The sequence below is a fragment of the Lissotriton helveticus genome, chromosome 5_1 (genome assembly GCF_964261635.1).
Source record: "Lissotriton helveticus chromosome 5_1, aLisHel1.1, whole genome shotgun sequence".
Taxonomy (NCBI): Eukaryota; Metazoa; Chordata; class Amphibia; order Caudata; family Salamandridae; genus Lissotriton; species Lissotriton helveticus.
The window spans coordinates 1,515,880,372-1,515,896,070 of record NC_136065.1 but is presented as its reverse complement, the minus strand read 5'-3'; the positions used below and the strand labels follow the sequence as shown (position 1 = coordinate 1,515,896,070).

The following is a 15,699-nucleotide window of genomic DNA, read 5'->3' as shown; positions in this document are numbered from 1 at the left end:
CTAGACTATGTATATGAATTTGAATACATCCCTGGAAACAAAAACAGAGTCGCTGATTTCCTAAGCAGAGCGGCGGCTATGGAACGGGCGGAAGACCAAGAACCCTCCGGATTGGAAAGCTACATGGTGGCGTTACGCACGACCATGACAGGGTGATCAGCGAAAAGGAATGGGAAGAAGCGTACACCCAAGATGAGGCCTTAGAAGCAGTGAAAGGCTACGTAATGCATGGATGGCCGGATAAGAAACACCTTGACAGCCAGTTGAAGAAGTTCTGGGAAGTTCGAGAGGAATTGTCGATTGGAGACAACCCAGCTTTCCTACTGAGAGGGGACAAGGTAGTTCCCCCACAGATCTTGGTGGAACACCTCCTAACTATCCTCCCTGAGGGACACCTCGGCATAATGAAAAGAAAAGCCAGAGCGAAGCATGCTTACAGGTGGCCTGCCATGGACAGCCAAGTTGAAAGACACGTAAGATTGTGCGAACCCTGTGGCAGAGCGGACAATACACAGATCCTGTTGAGGCCACTCCTGGGTAAACTCGCTGTTCCCTCCAGCCAGTGGGAAATGCTATCTGTGGACATTTTAGGACCCATCCTCAATACCAATGGTGTGCCGAAATATGCCATAGTCTTGGTGGACCGGTATTCCAAATAGACGGAAGTCGAGGTGCAAGAGACAGTGGACACAGAAGCAGTGTTATCCTTCTTAACATCACCTGTGACAATGGACCGCAGTTTGTGTCTGCGAAATGGGATGCTTTTATGGTCCGCAACGGAATTGAAGTCAAACATACCCCCATCTACCACCCAGCGGGGAACGGGTTGGCAGAACGATTCAACAGAGTAATAATGGGATCGGTGCAGGCTGCAATCAGCGCTGGACAAGACTGGGAAAGAGAGCTTCCGAAGAGGTTGTGGGTGTACCGCATCACTCCAGCCAGCACGGGATACAGCCCCTTCCAAATACTGCGAGGACGAGACCCTTTCACGAAGGACAATCTGGCGTGGAAACATCTAATTGTCCAGAGCAAATGGTCCCCAGCGGTGGTGCGACGGAACATTGAAAGGGCACAAGCCATGTACACTGAACATTACAACCACAGGCGGAATGTCCAGGACGTGGCCCTGGAAAAGGGCGAGTGGGTGAGAGTAAAGCTGGCGGTGATGAAAAAGAAGGGTGGCAGCAAATTCACACCACCACTACAAGTGATAGAGCCGTATGCTCAGCGATGGGAAGGTATGGTCGTAAGACAGGATGGCGAGGTGCAGCAAATCCTAAAGTGGGAGATTCCTGATGAGACAAGTCCACTAAGTGGAGTTAACGGTGAAGAGCAGAGACCCGAAGCGACAGCGGATTTGGACAGGTCAGGGGATCAACCCCGTTGGGAAGGCAATGAAGAGCAGCGCTACCAGGAGGAAGAGGAAGACGTTGCAAGGGCCAATCCCCCAATGCCAAGGGGACAAGGATGTGACAGACTCAATCAAGAACCACAACTGTTAAAGAGGAAGGAAGCCATGTCAAGACTCAAGGCGAAAACACCGGTCGGGCGCCAATGAGAACTAGGTCGGGCAGAACGGTCAAGACCCCCAAGAAATTCGAAGATTTCAGCTTGGAGATCAAGTAAGACTGTTCCTTTATCCCCTACTCCCCAGATTTGTGCTTTTGGACTGAGAAGTATCAGGTTCAGGATGTGTCCCTTGTGAGGGTGTTAAAGGGGGGAGATATGTGGTGACGCTCTAGTTGTTCTCGGGGCGGGTGCCGTGGGCGGATACGGAAGTGTGGCCATTTCAGAGAGCCGCGACTCCAGAGCCCGTCAGAAGCTCTCCCCGGCGCTCAGTGAAATAAAGGCAGTACCTACCTGTAGTGGCGCTTACTAGTCGTTGCACGTCACGTAACAACGTGACGTGCGGCGGCCATTTTAGGAGGTTGCGCGCGCAACTCATTAGGAGGCGCGGCAGAGTACAACCGACAGCGCCGGCTCGGCGCTCTTCAGGGAAATCTATACAATTAATAAAGAACGTTATAAGGCAGTTTGAATCAGCGGTTTATTTGTTAAAGGGAACACTACAGTGGCGACGAGGTCGGGATTCGACCAGCAACCCTCAGAAAAAACCAAAAACGGGAATGAAAACGGACCCACCACGTGGGCACAGAAAGGGCCAGCAGAGCTCCAATCAACCCAGACAGACCCAGCCCGAGGTCGGGCCAGCGCAGCCAAGCAACCCTGTGCAGCACGAACCGGACATTACAGAACTATAAGCACCACTTAAGGTACTGTAACCTGAAGAGCGCGGCAGAGCCATAACTGCCACACAACAGAAAAGGTGGCACAGAGACCCCAGAGCAGCCAGAACAGTGCGCCAAATCCAGACCACCCAAATTCACGTGGGGATCCGAGCTGGCTACCTTAAAGGAGGGGGAGGGGGCTGACACTGAGAGTCCCCAGGGTCAACCCAGAAAAGAAGAAACGGATAGCACCCCAGGGAGCCCCACCGGGAAAGGGAACAAAGAACCACTGTCAAGGAAGAGAAGATGAGCACACCAGCGGGATACGCTATAGCACCAGTCCAGTTCTTACCGAAACCAGGGGAACCACTGATGAAGTGGGAGGACTGGCGAGAATATATAGACAACTTCATAGGGGTCCTGGAGGACGAGAATGAAGAGACCTTCAACCCCAAAAGGAAAAAACGCATACTACTACTCAATCTGGGGCCAGAAGGACTCAGAATCTACAAAAGTCTGGTGCCCAAACAGAGAGGAAGCACGGACGATGACGTGTACGCCCACGCCATCGACGACCTGAACGAACACTACCGACCCACTGTATGTGTGTCAGTCGACAGATTCAACTTCCAGCAGAGGAAACAACGGGCTGGAGAGTCAATTGAGGAATACGTAGCGGCCCTGAAGAAACTAGCGACCACGTGCAGGTACGGAGTGTGGGAGGAGGAGTTTATCAAAGACCAGATAGTGATGCACACCTCCAGCACGAACGTTCAGGACAAGCTATGGGCAAGCGGAGACACCACACTCAAAGATGTGATGGTTATCGTCAAGAGGGCTGAACTCGCACGTAGGTGCGCTGACGCAACCAAGAAAGACACGGCAACCAGCGCCATGGTAAACAGGGTATATGAAGAGGAACCTCGCAGGGACCAGAGGTACAAGGGCCCCGCACCAAAAGGATCCAACAAATGGCAGGGCAACGCAGGACTGCAAGGAAAACAAGCAGGCAACGACAACAAGAAAACGTGCTACAGGTGCGGAAGTTGGTCCCATGAGGCACACGACAGAAGATGTCCCGCGTTCAAGGCCAAGTGTTTGCACTGCGGTATCATCGGCCATTATGAGAAAGTGTGCCGGAAGAAGATGTACAAAAGCGTGGTGAAATACATCGACCAAGGGGAAGAAGCCCAGGAAGAGGCCGCAGAGGAAGAAGTGGTCACCGTCTTATGCATATATGACCAGGTATTAAGTGTGGATGGGAGAAGGACAAACAAACCAGTATTGGAAATGATAATGGGCGGAATAACCATCAGCGTAGTGGCGGATACTGGCTCCCCCTACACAATAGTTCAAAGAGCGGTGTGGGACGAAACATTCAGACCGAGGTTAGGACCAGAGTTGGAGAAACTGGACATCCGACCAGTCACATATAACGGCGATCGCATCCCAATGGTGGGATTCCGACGCTTGAAGTTCGAGTTCAGAGGCCGGTCAGCGTTCTGCAAGCTGTACATCTCAGAGAGGGGACCGTCCGTCTTGGGATGGCTGGACCAGGGCGACCTAGGAATCAAACTAGACCCAGGAGGAAAAGAACAGATCCTGCTTACGGAACCGGAAACATGGCCCAATCTGAATAAATGGAAAGAAGACCACCCAAAGGTGTTTGGAGGTACAGTGGGAAAACTGGAGAGATTCCAACACAAGATTGTACTCAAGGAGGACGCCATTCCTGTTGCCCACAAGGTGAGAAATGTACCCATAGCGGTAAGAGAGGCAGTCCAAACAGAGCTTCAAGACTTGGATAGGAAGGGGATAATTGAACCCATCACCTGTGCAGAATGGCTCGCACCGTTGGTGGTAGTCATGAAGCCCAATGGGAAGGTCAGGCTCTGTGTTGACCTGAGAGAATTAAATAAGAACATTGTCGTAGAGAAATTCCCCCTCCCAAGGATCGATGAAATGTTGGCAAAAACCAGGGGGGTCAAATGGTACTCACCATCGATTTGACCTCCGCCTACCACCAAATAGTATTGCACCCAGACAGCAGAAAACTCACGTCATTTATCACCCCATTTGGATGCTATCAGTTCTGCCGCATGCCGTTTGGACTGGCCTCGGCAGCCGCAGTGTTCCAGAAGCTAATGCACCAGCTGTTTGGGAACATAACAGGTATCCAATATTTCCAGGACGACATTCTTGTAATGGGGCGAGACAAAATGGACCATGATCAGAAGCTCGGGAAGGTGCTGGAAACCTTGGAAAGCAAAGGCCTCACAGCAGAATGGACAAAATGCCGACTGGGCCTGGAGTCGGTGACCTATCTAGGCCATGAGATAGGGGTACAAGGCATCACACCAAAAGCAGAAAATGTAAAGGCGATCGCTGAAGCTCCGCCCCCCACCAACAAGGAGGAGGTTAGATCATTTTTGGGTATGGCGGAGTATTACAGTAAATTTGTGGTACACTTTGCCTCAAAGACACACCACATGAGGATGCTGACCAGGGACAGCACCAGTTTCCAATGGACACAAGAGACACAAAGTGAGTTCGAGACAATCAAGAAGGACGTCACGGGAGCGGTGCCGCTAAAGGGATACGATCCACAGGGCTCCACTGTGCTCACAACCGATGCCAGCGAAAAGGGCCTGGGCGCAGTGCTCATGCAAGATCGCGGACAAGGACAGATGGACACGATCAGTTTTGCATCCAGGGCATTGACTGCTACCGAAAGCAAATACAGTGTAATTGAGAAGGAGATGCTGGCCGTGGTGTGGGCCATGACGAGATTTCGGCAATTTCTGTGGGGAACCCGTTTCCTGCTTAAGACAGATCATAAGCCGTTGGTGAAGGTGCTAACATCTAGTGGACACGCCAACGCCACTCCCAGAATATCAAAAATGACTCTGAAACTACTTGAATTCAGGTATGATGTGGAGCACATTCCAGGAAATCGGAACCGAGTAGCAGACTACCTGAGCAGTGCAGCAGCCATGGAGCCAGGAGAAGAAGACCCTACAGACCAAAGGGAATTGGTAGCTCTCGTGGAGGATCAGGAGAAAGTCATCAGCTACCAGGAGTGGACAGAGGAATACGAGGAGGACAGTGTCATGAAGGAAGTGAAGATGCACATTGTCAAGGGCTGGCCAGACAAAAGACACGTGAGTGAACAGATCAAGCCATACTACGAAGTAAGGGAAGAATTGTCGGTAGGGGACAAAGGAGTGTTCACGTATAGAGGAGACAAGGTGATCCCCCGAGGAACCTCATTACCAGGTTACTGAACATGTTACACGAGGGCCATCTTGGCATAGGAAAATTTAAGTTAAGGGCCAAACAAAACTACTGGTGGCCAGGCATGGACATAAGAGCAGAGAGGCACGTCAGAGAGTGTCCACAGTGCCAAGGAGCTGACAAGACGCTCAAACCCCTGCGTCCTGCGCTAGGACGGTTCGAAACCCCGCAGAACCCGTGGGAAGAACTATCAATAGACATATTAGGACCCATCCTTGACGACCAGGGCACTCAGAAGTATGTATGTGTCCTCATGGACCGATACTCCAAATGGCCGGAGGTGAAGGTGGATGAGACCATGGACACTGAGAACATTTTAAAATTTTTGTCAGACACTTTTGTGAGAGAGGGCATCCCCAAGTCCATCCTGAGTGATAACGGCCCCCAATTCACGTCAGAAAAGTGGAACAAATTTATGCAGAGGAACGGCATCACAATAAAACACACGGCGATCTACCATCCAGCTGGAAATGGCTTGGTGGAACGATTTAACAGGGTTGTGATGGGTGCCGTACAAGCTGCGATTTCCTGAAACAAGGATTGGGAGAAAGCCATAGAGAACATGGTATGGGCCTACAGGATCACTCCCACTGGAACTGGATACAGCCCATTCCAGATTTTGAGAGGGTGTGAACCCTTCACGCATGACAACCGGATTTGGAAGGAGAAGGTTATCACCAGCGAATGGTCTCTCGCGGTGGTACGTGCCAACCTGGAAAAGGCACAGTCCATTTATACCAACCACTACAACAAACGGAAGAATGTTAAAGGGGCAAGCTTGGAGAAGGGCGAATGGGTAAGAGTAAAGTTGGCGACGTTACAGAAGAAAGGAGACAGCAAATACAGCAGGCCCATGCAAGTCAAAGAAGTGTACGACCGAGCGGCCCTGCTGAGTGATGGGAATGTGTGGTCCCAAGACCGCATGGCCAGGTGTAACAAGATCTTGCAATGGGAGCAAAACGGAACTGAATGGGAAGATAGGGAAGAGCCGAACGTAGAGATGGAACAATGCACCGGTGAGCAGCAAGGAGGAGGAAGTGCTAGAGATGAACAACTGGAGGAGAGGAGAGCGAATGGTCAACATGGAACTGATATGGACCTACAAAGAAGAAGCACGGAGGAGGGCGCGGCTGCGCTGAGAGAGGAAAGATGTAACGAGGTGCAGAGCCAAGAGCCCCCGGAGAACCCCACCAGAGTGACCAGGAGTGGAAGGTCTGTTGTGAGACCCTCCAGGTTTCGAGATTTCGATATGGACAGTGAACTGTAAGTGACTCAATTGTTGTTTGGAAAAAAGGGAGATATGTAGTGGCGCTTACTAGTCGTTGCACGTCACGTAACAACGTGACGTGCGGCGGCCATTTTAGGAGGTTGCGCGCGCAACTCATTAGGAGGCGCGGCAGAGTACAACCGACAGCGCCGGCTCGGCGCTCTTCAGGGAAATCTATACAATTAATAAAGAACGTTATAAGGCAGTTTGAATCAGCGGTTTATTTGTTAAAGGGAACACTTTACTACCACCCCTGGGCTCCCGTGTAATTATTGAGGTGGAAGCCGACCTTTACAGTTACTTTACGCAAGGACACAGGTTTTTTTTCTTTGAATTCTGGAACCTGTAAGTCCTGTTTGTAATGGAACCCAAGACTACAAGTACCAAAACTCAAAGAGAAAACCTGGACTGAAGCAGCACATCAGTATTTACCTAGGAAGGGCTGCCACCTAGCCATACCTTTACCTTCCTAATAGACTGTGTATGTAAGGCATACAAGGAGTATTCATCTTTACTTTTGTTTAAAAACGTTTACTATTTATACATTTCAACACTTCACATATAAATGTTAGTCTCTCAACTATGTGTTCTGTATGTTTCAAACTTCTAAAGAGTAAATAGGAGTAAATATTTTCGTCTAAGATGGCCGACATGTGCCCGAAGAAAAGAACGCTACAGTACCTGTCCTCTTTCTTTGTCTATCTTGAAGGTCGTTCAGTCTTGCGAAACATCACATGAGGGGGCTCGCCGTGGGAGTGGTGTTCGTCATTTCCGGTGCCGGGTTCCATAGTTACAGGACCCGCTAGCGGGCCACTGAGTGACAGCAGAAGAGGAGCTGAAGGTGAGCGGTCAGGAACGGGAAACAAGGAAAGGCACAGGAGCTTGGAGGAAAGGAGCAACCGGTTAAGGCAAGAAAAAGGAGCTATATCGCTAGTGAATGCGGAATGGAGCTTGGACTTGTCAGGGGGTCGCGTGGTATTCTTAATGGATTAGATGTAATAAAGGATGCACCTAGGGCTCGGCGGACAATTATACAGTTTTTTTTAGCCGTGGATCAGGAAGGAGCTGGCTTTGTCATTTGGGGGAATAGTACCTATGCAAAGGATTGTGCGGGCGAGACAGGCAAGTGAAAATGCCTATGCGTAGAGGGGGACTCAATGGATGTTCGGGCTGCATGATGTGTGACTGGTGTGTTGGGGCAAGTTTATGTTTATAGGGTGTGTGCTGTGGAACAGGTTTGGCTCGTGTGAGCTCAGATGAACTTTCCATAAGTGTATGCGGTGATAAAAATGACCTGTCTGTTGCATGGTTGATACGTTAAACAAAAGTAAAGATGAATACTCCGTGTATGCATGGTTGATAGGTTACAAATCCGGTCTATACGGTTTGTGGCCAAACGGGTGTTGGTTACCTGTAGTGTTCCGGGTGATCCTGTCTCTAGGTCTTGTGTGGGGGTGGAAAGAGCAGCTTATGACAGGTGTGGGGAGGCTGTAGGTCAAAGAGGACCTACCCATGTTCCGTGAACAGCTTGTTTCTGGACCTTTGGTAACGGCAGCGTGAGGGACATTGATAACCTGTGTCCTGGGGAGAAAGTGTGGAGGGTTGAGACTGTTTTTGAGCTATGTGGAAAAAGAAAACCTGTTCATAGGCTGATTCGCAGTGTCATGAATGACATGTTTATAGGATGTTTTAGGCAGGACGTAGAGTACATGTCTATAATGTGACTTTAAACACCTGTCAGCAGGTTTGGATGCCTGAGTCTAAGGAGTGTGGGTGGGAGGCAGAGGGGACTAATATATACTTTTTGCATGGATGCAGAGAGGACATGTCCATATGGTCTCTAGGGAGAGGATTGCGGTTGTGGCTGTAGAGCACGTGGGAAGTCGGTGATGAAATGTTATAGACCGGGAATAGGGACTTGTGGTGGATGTCCTTTCAGATTGTGTGGTGCATAGGGAGGAGTGTTTATATGGTGTATTGGATATTTAGCTGGCCAGCAGGGTATGTGAGAGGGTCTTAATTAGAGCGTTATAGAAAGATAATCAGGCTGCAGACAAGGGGGTCTATGAGTATTTATGTGGTGCTTACTACCCCTGATGAGTCACTGAAGCACTTTGTGAATGGGTAGAATGCAACTCCTTGGGAACCACGTGTTAGTTATGCATAAGGGTTACGGTGTGTCGTGCATTTTGTAATTTGTTTCGTGCAAATTGTATGCAGTTACCAAAATATGGAGGTTAAGGTTATGTGTTTTGCGTTATATGGGATGCTTTACCGCTATTAGGAACTTTTTATCGTGTATTATATTGGTATTTATATAGCCCTTACTACCATTGTGAGGTGGTATTGCAGTTTACGAGTGAATAACATGCTACTCCCTGGAACACTTAACAACATTAAAGACATTTGTCATACAGGTTGTTACTGTTTACCATGATTTTTATCACACAGTTGCTACAAAGCTTGTTAGTGGTTTGTCATTGAATTTACCATGTAGTCTTTTATATAAAACTGACACAAACTCTCATGCAATCTGTCATACCATATGTCCATAAGAAGTTCATGTATTTGGTCATTTAGATGGTTGGGGTGAGTAGTGATCATGTGAGCGGTCATGTAAGCATATAGCTACGTTCTGGCAATAGTGGTACCAGTGCAATATTATATGCAGTCATCCTAGAAGCAACACACTCCAAGCGACCAGAAAATGCAAAATGAGCCAACCCAATAATGACAGAATGTTAGCCCTTACGACATTGCTCAGCCTTCAGGAGATACCATAATGTATAGCCAAATTAGACAGACATACAAAGGTAGATGATCTGTGGTGTTTACTTGAGCAGTACTGAATTGTTAGATAGACATACTTGGCTGAGGTGACACATAGCAGTGTCTTTAGGAGGAGTGTGGTAGGGTAAGTGAAAAGACAGTGAGAGAGTAGAGTGAAAGAACACGAGTCGGGAAAAAATGGGCAGTTGAGGCTTGTTATCAAGAGTTGGTAGTGGCAGGCAGATTTTCGACTTTACTTGTTAGGGTACATATAGGAGTGAGAACTGTTGGTCTATAAAAATATCTATTATATTTATGATTGTTAAAAAGGTTGTACAGTTTCAGGATTTTTATACGTGGAACATTAGGTTTATGTCCCATAGGTCTTGAAGATGGTAGATCTTTGCGCAGAGTGGTGTGATTTGCCATTACAAGAACAGAAGTTCCTGCCCATGCCTACGCAGGTCCTAACAGGCCAAAAGAGGGGTGTCGCTCAAGACAGTCACCCTTTTTTTTACCTCTGATGTCCTAAACCACTGACACCTGGGTATGTGAAGCCCTGGGAATTGTGGACCAAAATCTACTACGTTGTGACAGCATGCTCAGATGGGGCAGGCTAGACCAGTGATACTCCAAGTACAACTTGGGGGCCGCATGCGGCCCTTCTGACCTTTAATTGTGGCTGCCTGGACAACAACAGCACTGGATTGCTGTTTTCCCTCAGCACTATGATTAAAAAGATGTAAAATAAACAGACACGCCTTTATTTAAACGTTAACTGAAGTTACAGAAAGGAAGTAGGTTATCCTGCTCTGCTTAACTTTAGGAACACCTTCATTTTTATAGACATCTTGCAGCAAAAGTGTAAAATTATGATACAGTCTCTTCAAAAATCAAAAAGTGTATTCCATTAACATGCAGAGCTATTTCACTTTAGTACATCCGATTTATATAAGTGCATTGAGAAGTATTTTCTTTTAAAGTGATAGTTGTCAAACATAAACTCAGAAACATTCATTCTCCATCCCCCCACCCGAAAACAGTGCCAATAGTGAACTAAGAGGCAAGTCCGTTACGTGCACTCTTTGAGTGGCCTGGGTGTCTATTATACATGAACAACATTATAGTTTGTCAAATCGAACACAGAAGGCTTTGCACAGCGAGGATCCTGAAGTCTTGCATTTTGAGATTCTCTTATATGCAATAATAAACAGAAAGGAAGGATAGTGAAATAAAACAATGGCCTGGGATCACACAATTTGGTAAAGTGGGGAAGTCAAGATTAATCCCATGTTTTCTGGTTTCACATTAGGCATTTCATTCACTAGATGTATATGCTTTGCTTCCCCTACACCAACCATACTGCAGCAACCTCACCCCCTTCATGACCGCCACAGTGCTAGCATCAATGCAGCCCTCGGTCACATCATGAACCAAACTTTGTGGCCCCTTGGAAAATGTATGCAAGTACCTATGGGCTAGACAGTCTGGCGCAAAGCCAGCCAAGTGGCCATTCCACTATGCCAGAAACCCTTCTTCACAATGTAATTTTTAACAACATTGGACAACGTTGAGGAAGCAACAAAGAGCACATAGCAACATGTTTTTCTGTTGCAAAACACTTTTATAAACATTTACATCCAAGATAGCTCACACAACACTGTAACACTTGGGCCCCAAAAAACAATTTAAGCAAAATAATACTTTGCAAATGCAAAGTTTACTAATATTACACAGAAAAAAGGATTTTGCAATCAAGGGAAAATAAAACTTCTCTTTTTCAAGTCAAATCACCAGATACGTGTTTGTTTGTTTATCAAGCACGCAGTAAGAGCAACATTTTCAGAGCCTAACTATTGCAGATGCTGTGCACTCCTGACAGAAGTAAGCAAGTATGAATTGTGTGGGGGTAGAGGTAGGGTTAGTGACACCCCTTCTACTCAACCCCTCAACGCGCTTTGGCTCTTTCCATCGCCTCTAATCCTGCCTCACCTAGATGTCTCTACTGCTAATGCTGTCCCCCGATTCTCTACATCCAATCACTTAGTCCCCCCTGAGACCCTCCCTCCCCCCGGTCTCCAAAGAACACCATCCCTCTCCCAACCTCACTCGTTCTCCAATGACCGTCTCCCTCCATCCCCTAATGCTACCCCAGACCACATTCCTACTGCCTTGCCCCCCTCCCTAGAACCCCCAAATTCTCCCCACTCGGCCCGACCTCTTTCTCACCCGCTCAGAACTGCAGTCCTCCCTCTACACCCGCTATCGTCCACACCCACCCCCCTCACGGCCTCTTATCATCTCAAACCACATCTCCTGATTCTAGGAATGTCCCGTCCTTCTCATCTGCCCACCATGCATCCTAGAACCTGTGCACTCTTCTTATCCCCCTCCCCGAACTGTCTCCATCTCCTCGCACCAGATTTTCTCCCCCGACCAACAATGAACCCATCCTTCCCTCCACCTCTTTCCCAACCGCGTTCTCCCCATTTCCTTTAATCCAGAGTCTGTCCAACATTGAACGCAACCTCTCAACATTGACAACTGAACTCACACGGCTGAGAGAAGATTTCAACTCCCTCTACTCCAAGTCCATCTTTAACCGCTCTATCTCCGTCGGTCCTGGCTCACAACGCTTCTCTAATCCTAAACCTGGGAACACTACACCCCTCGGCTGCTGTACCCATAGACCCACTGTGCATAGAGTCATCTCTTACGACCTCCATGACCTCTGCAACTCCTACCTTCCTAATTCCTCAATTAACGTTCCTCCCCCCTCACTCCAACATTCCCATTATTGTGGGGACCAGCAGATTCCCCTCTTCACCCTTCACCCTTCTCCTCCAGACCCTCACCCCTATGTACCACCATCCATGCACGCTCTCCCCACAAAGACTTCCCTAAACTCCTCGCCTGCATGCTCGTGAACTGCCGTTTGGCCTTCCAACATGCAATTGAAATATCAGACACTATCCTTAGCGAAGCTATCAACATCGCCTTCCTCACAGAAACCTGGCTCAATGATCACTCTACTTCTTGCCTTGACTTACCCCCCCCTGCACCCCAGTTACTCTATCATCAGAAAAGACCGAACTGAGAGAATAGGGGGTGTATTAATGATGATCTTTAAAAATGATCACCTTTCCCTTGGCAAGAACCCCAACGGCAATACCTTTGAATACCTTGAAGACTAACTTAAGTCTCAAGGTTCTCCCCCCGATTCGACTGCATAATATCTACCACCATCCTGGTGACCCACTTCCCTTCGTTGAAGAACTATCCGAACTTCTTACTCAATAGTCTATCTCGAACTAAAAAAATATCTTCCTTGGAGATTTCAATCTCCACTGGAATGTTACTCATGACCCCCTCAGTCAATCTCCTCACCAATCTTCTTGAGATCAGTGAACTCAAAACCTCTGCCATTCTCCCACCCACTCTAGAGGGGCCACTTTTGAGGCCAACATTGCCAACAACGACTTGGCTTCCCTCTCCAACATCATCCCCATCGACTGGTCTGACCATCACTTCATTTTGCTCTCTAGCGCCACCTCAGCTCCACCCCCCCACCAATAACATCAAAGCCACAAAATGGACTAGAAATCTTAATCGCATCCCCCCTGGTGAACTGGAGTCTAAACTCAAAACTTCTCAACCCTCTCTCCCTAAATGCTAACAAACTCACGAGCATTTTAATAAAACTGTCATCGATGTCTTAGACCAAATTGCCCCGTCCAAACTTAAAACCCTAAGAAACATTCCATCTAAATCGTGGTTCAATTCCAACCTCAATGACGAAAGACATGCACTTAGACTTACAGAAAGAACATGGAGACAACACCCTTCTCCCGCCTATCTTGCTCTCCTTAGGTGCGCTAGAGCCACGTACAAGATACAAATTTTCTTGGAAAAGGCTTTTTTCTTCCGTACACAAATCGGTCGTGCAAAACATAGACCCAGAGATCTGTTCAACATAGTTCGAAACCAAACTTCTTCTGCCCCTCCAACCCGAATGGCCACAACTGACAGATGCTAAGAAATTGCTAACTTCTTCTCCGAAAAAATAGCAATTTTAGACCAATCCTTCCTTGCATCTCAGATCTCTCCTTATCCCCTATCTATCGCTGACTCTACTTCTCAACCTCTCTCCCTATTAACTAGCCCCCCTCCCCAACTCCTCCTTCCTGACACTACCCCTCCGAATGCCAGCCTTTCTAACTCACATCCTAAGAACAGTGCCTCCTGGCATAATTTCCACCCCGTAACGGAGCTTTAAGTCTCTTAACATCTCCAAACTTAAACCATCCTCACACACCAAAGACCCTCTCCCTGCTAACCTTGTCCTGGAGCTTAAGCACATCAATGCTCCTTATTAGACCTCTATCATCAACTCCTCCCTTACCTCAGGATGTGTACCTCCCTCCAACTCAGACAAATCACTCCCATTCTTAAAAATCGAAATGCTGACCCCAAAGACCTTAATAATCTCCACCCCATCCCCAACCTCTCCCTCCTTTCCAAAGGACTTGAAAAATGTGACCTTTAATGCCCTCAACTGTCCGCTCATCTTGTCAAACTAAGTAAAATCACTTGGCATCACCATTGACAAAAGCCTTACCCTCCAGGCTCACATAAAAAACTCGGCCAAAGGAGAGCTCTTCACTCTACGCCATCTCAGAAAAATCAAACCCTTCATCCCAGTTGACTACTTTAAATCGGTTGTCCAATCTCTTCTCCTCTCGAGAATGGACTATGGTAACGTTATCCACTCCGGAACCCCAAAAGTTCACCTAGCCCCACTCAAATCTGTGCTAAACCTAGAGGCCAGGCTAATCACCGACTGCAAACGCTTTGACCACATCTCCTCGTTCCTTAAGGCCCTTAAATGGCTGCCCATCAAAGGCAGATCCACCTACAAGATGGCATGCAATACGCACAAAGCCCTTCCCGGAAAGGCCCTGCTGTATCTCACTGATAAACTCAACAAAGCAGGCTGTGCCCGACCGTTGAGAAGCACCAACGCTCTCCTCCTTGTCCCTCTCCTGACAAAAAATAAAAACACACAATCTCGCTCTTTCTCTGGATATGCCCCCAGCATCTGAAATGCCCTCCCTAAAGACCTGCGCTGTAACCCCTCCTACATCAGCTTTAAAAAAGACCTCAAATTGCACTTGCTCAAGAAATATTGGGGTCCATAATCCTTTCCTTTCCCCACTTTTTCCTACTCTCTCCCTTCCCCTCCTTTTCCCTGTATGCCTTCCCCTTTTCTTACCCTCTTCCCTCCATACTCCCTCCCCTTAATTACTACCGCCCCTTCCTTGGTCTATTTTTCTCTACCCCCATTCCTCCCTCCACCCACCTAGCCTCCCTCCATCTCAGGCTACTGTATATAATTCGACTACACATATCCATTTTATTTATGTTTCATTTCTCTTTTGGTTTGACATATGCTAATTTATATTATGCTACTTGTTCTTTATAATCTGACCTGTGTGATCTTTACGTTATGAACAACTGTATTATGCCTGTACTATCCTCACTCATGTAAATTGCTCTGATACCCTGGGGTTCAGCCAGCGCCTTATAAAACCTTTAAAATAAATGATCGGTTTGCATCACAATTCAGTTGGAATAAAGGCTGAAATTGTGTTTTAAAGGGGTTGTCTATAATGTGAAGCGCTTTGTATAGGCTGTGTACTTGAGTTTAATCTGTTCGAGTGCTGGGCTCTGCGGGTACATTTGTGCACGTAGAAACCTGTGATAGAGGCCTTTATAATCATAATATTCTGGAAAAATAACAGAACAGGAGATTTACAGCAAGAGGTCACCTTTTTATTGAAAGGAGAAGGACTGGATAGGTTGTGTGCCATCAAAGGTAAGAAATCCAGAGAACATGGGGCACCTAATGGGTTGACAGGCATCAACTCACAGCTTCTGAGTCCCTTCCGTCCCAACACCTTTTTATGTCTCGCCTATTATATCCCGCACAGATAAATAGGTGAGATTATAGTAAGCGGAAAAGAAAAGTCTACCTAGCCTGCGGTTCGCGTACAGTTCATGTGAGCTATGCGCGTGCACAAAGCCAGCCACATCACACACCACCATTTGTCTGTGCCTCGGCATCAGACTTCAAAGGAA

General features: G+C 47.6%; 1 protein-coding gene across 8 annotated transcripts in view; it reads left to right on the top strand.

Moving 5' to 3' along the window:
* Positions 1 to 7,524: 7,524 nt before the first annotated feature.
* LOC144755520 (6-phosphofructo-2-kinase/fructose-2,6-bisphosphatase 2-like) overlaps positions 7,525 to 15,699 on the top strand; it is a 342,874-nt gene continuing 334,699 nt past the window's right edge. For 5 of the 8 annotated variants that reach the window (XM_078644531.1, XM_078644528.1, XM_078644529.1 and 2 more), the window contains exon 1: positions 7,572 to 7,700. The gene's annotated coding sequence lies outside the window, so the exon portion shown is untranslated. Of the gene's footprint in view, positions 7,701 to 15,699 lie in introns of all 8 variants that reach the window. The other 3 variants (XM_078644525.1, XM_078644530.1, XM_078644524.1) reach the window with 3 other exon arrangements.